This window comes from Rutidosis leptorrhynchoides, chromosome 10, assembly GCF_046630445.1.
Source record: "Rutidosis leptorrhynchoides isolate AG116_Rl617_1_P2 chromosome 10, CSIRO_AGI_Rlap_v1, whole genome shotgun sequence".
In the NCBI taxonomy this organism is placed as follows: Eukaryota; Viridiplantae; Streptophyta; class Magnoliopsida; order Asterales; family Asteraceae; genus Rutidosis; species Rutidosis leptorrhynchoides.
The window spans coordinates 267,914,485-267,918,305 of record NC_092342.1 but is presented as its reverse complement, the minus strand read 5'-3'; the positions used below and the strand labels follow the sequence as shown (position 1 = coordinate 267,918,305).

At 29.0% G+C, this 3,821-nt stretch overlaps 1 long non-coding RNA gene across 1 annotated transcript; it reads right to left on the bottom strand.

The window, feature by feature from the left end:
* Positions 1-1,541: 1,541 nt before the first annotated feature.
* On the bottom strand, positions 1,542-3,590 carry LOC139873485 (uncharacterized). The gene is made up of 5 exons (XR_011767356.1): positions 3,471-3,590; positions 3,294-3,355; positions 3,118-3,187; positions 2,447-2,539; positions 1,542-1,868 (listed from the first exon to the last, which is right to left on the bottom strand). It is a non-coding gene; the product is annotated as an uncharacterized lncRNA (long non-coding RNA).
* Positions 3,591-3,821: the final 231 nt, after the last annotated feature.

Here is a 3,821-nt window from a genome sequence, read left to right as displayed (position 1 = left end):
TCCTTTGTGAAAGTTGCTTCTTTTAGCGTTTGAGTTTTTTTTTTAAATAAAAGTTAGTTGATCTATTTTGTAAAAAAAATATTTTTTGACATCTTTTGGTAGCATTGAAGGGTTGTTCCTTTTATGAAAGTTACTTTTTTATCGTTTGAGACAAAATAAAAAAAAAAGTAGCACAGTAGTAGCGTGGTGAGTGTTATTATTCAATATTTTTAGTGTTAGTGACGGGATAAATAATATTTTAGAATATAGGTATAAAATGGGGGGGTTTGATTTGTATTTTAATGAAAGTTAGGGGGTTGGGTGTGTGAAAAATGAAATACTAAATAGTACTCCCTCCGTCCCAACAGAAGTGTCCACTTAGACTTTTTTCAGTCTTCTTTATTCAACTTTGACTATAAATATTTATGTTCTTGTTATATAATATTTGATGAAAATTATATGAATGAATTGAGTTTTAATAATATTTTCATTGATATAACTTTCATTAAATATTATATAACACCAACAAAAATATCTAAAGTCAAAGTTGAATAAAGAAGACTGAAAAAAGTCAAAGTGGACACTTCTGGTGGGACGGATGGAGTACTATAAAATAGGGGGGTTCGATTTGTATTTTAATGAAAGTTAGGGGGTTGAGTGTGTGAAAAATAAAATATTAAATACTACTATTCATAATTGTCTATTAGTTATATTAGTAAAGTAATATAATATATAAATATAAATAACTGTAGTCGATAATCGGTTAATACCCTATTACAGAGTATTAAGTACGGAGTAACTGCTATCATAGAGATAATAATAATTAAGTGCTATTATATACAAGTACTAGTGAAAAGACCCGTGAAATTACGGGATCGTTTAAGAAAAATATATAAAATAACTAATTAAATACGGAGTAATAAGAAGACATACATTATCATTATCATTATCATTATAATTAATGATTAATGATAACAAAATATAGTTTGCTAAGATTAAGAACACCAAGTCTCATACTCATACCTTGTGCAAGTTACCAACTTCACTGAACTTCATATCCAACAACAATAAGGTTTGTGCTCATCAAATAACAATAAACTTCATTTCCAATACTCAAACTCATGTTATCAATCAAGATTAAAGACAAACAATTATTAAAATTCATTTGATCAATCAAGATTAAAGACAAACAATTATTAAAATTCATTTGAAAAACTATCATAGAACGTAGCAAAACAAATTACCTAAGAAAGAATATTTGGGCATACTTGCAGCAAGCCAATTACCCACCACAAAAAATATTTGGGCATACTTGCAACGTTAGCTAAACTATACTTTTATATCTATAGGTCTAGCCATAGACCATAATAACAATGTAATGTATATACTATGGCTTAACAATTTCACACATCCACAACTAAAAGGGTCAATATTGTCACCTTTATAAAAATATACTAAAATAAATTGTGCATAGTATAAGCTCTTTTGTAGATATTATAGTTGAATTGCAATGGTAGTCTCCTTGTTATACCCGATTAGTCAGAGTCAATTAACCAAAAAAATGGAAAAGAAACAGAGTTATCTTATGATTTTAAAGTCAAACCAACTGTATATTTTCAAATTACATAATAATTTCTTATGGTTTATGCTATCAAAATCATGTCCAATCTACGCATTACATAGTCGGATGCAGAGAGCCAGAGCCTAAGATTGACTAAAAAGTTAACAGTTTATAGTATTATTGAGACTTGAGTATGCAATTGGTGCTCAAAGTGTTATAAGTAATTAGTACCTCATTGACCTTCAACGTTTCGACAAAGAGCTCCATGCATCCATATAGGCCACAAGTTTCCATTTTAGGTTAATCTTCTGGATATTTTGAATTGCTTCTGCAAACCACAATTCAGATTAACGATATTTTTCACAAAAAAATATCATCATGAACTTGAAACTAAACCCGTGTAAAATTTTACTATCATGATATATATACTATTAAGAAAAGATGTTAGAAGATATTAGATAAAAATGAAACAATATAATAATATAATAACTAATTCAAAATAAAAAGCTTACATCATACCATACCAATCCCCAATATATGAAGGTGAAACCAATGTTACAGCTCAATTGCGAACATAGCAGAAACACAAAAAGTATTAAGGTTGTAAAGATGTATATTATCCTGTTAGATCAACTATTATTTATTACTGAGTCAAATCTCCTATAATAAGTATACAAAAATATTGCAAAAAAATAACACATCAAATCTTTTCACCAAGTTGGTTAAGATACTCAAATTTTAACCTAACAAACTGATGATTTTAACAAAATCACTAAAGTTATTACATATAAGAGCTAACCCAATTTTGATAACTCGCTAGAAAAAAAATACTTACATATCTATATTAACATTTAAGATATAAGAAATAAAGGATCACTCAAAGCTATAATTGTCATGATTTATTACCTTCGGGCATCGTTTGCCACATTTAGAGCAGCGAATGAGCTTGACGTGACCACGACCGTGCTTGTAGCATCTTCCATTTCTTTGCTTGAACGTCTGAATGAACAAACATCGGTTAGAATATTTACTAATGTTTAGGAGACTTGGGCCGGAAAATATCTACTAATTACCCAAACCAACCCGCCCAAGTTGACACCTCTAACTTAAGGGAAACTTTTGGAGTGAAGATTAATCATTAGATGACTCGACAATTGTAAATGTCACATTCGTTGTGAAGTAAATAACTTCAATCACCATGAAGCACACAGAGTATAACATTAGCTTTATGTATATATCGAATTTATAATTTGATGCAAATCAACACAATCTATCAATCAATTATATTCTAGTAAGTAAGCTCTGAAGATTAAAATCGCATACTTTATGAATAACAACTCTCAAGAGATACTGGAGTTCGTTTAACACCTTCAAACGTATAGAGATAAATATTCATATCTTAATTCCAGTTATTCACATTCATTTATTATTTTTTATCAAATACGAAGCGCATTTTTAAAAGTCTAATTCTGGATGAAACCCTACCTAATACATACAGAAAGAGATTAGAATAAGAAAAGAAGACAGATACAAGTGTAATCATGAAAAAAAAAAAACATTTAATTAAAGATACGAACAACAATTTGCTAGATTCTTCTACCATGCTCTGCTTTTTCCGTAAATTGTACTCGTGTAATTACTCGCCCCCTGTTCAGATTTTAGAACACCGTTAATAATTAAGCATCATAGCATAAAAATCAGTTAATAATTATAGAACAATCTGCAAATGACATTTCATCTTGAATCTACATACATGATACTCCGATGCATGTAAGAACCTAGAAAACAATTGTATTAGAACAATCTTCTCTGGTCCTGTACTCAAGTTAGAATGCACATAAAAAAAAAAATTAAAATTGTCAAAATTAGGGCAAATCGAACATGAAATACAGAATTAGGGTAAATCGCGATTGGATGAAGAAAAGCTTACCAATGGCACTGAAGAAATCGTTGCTGCAATTGGAGAATTAAATGGCGCTGTAGATTTTTTCTAGGGTTTTCTTGTAGAGAACCTTGCAAGTGACGAATGGTTTTCAAGTGAATGTTATACTGCGTAAGTTTTAATAGAATTTAATTATACTCAATATTTATTTAATGTATTGATGACATCAGCTTAGGGTCAAAAAATTTTTCTTTTTCTTTTTAATTTATTTTTAAAAAAGGAATTAGCCTATTAATTACATCATTACAAAGATTTAATAGAAACTATAGATAGATTTTAACTTTTAAGGGTTAACAAAATCCTACTCGTATAGTTTTACACCAATGTAAATCATAACGA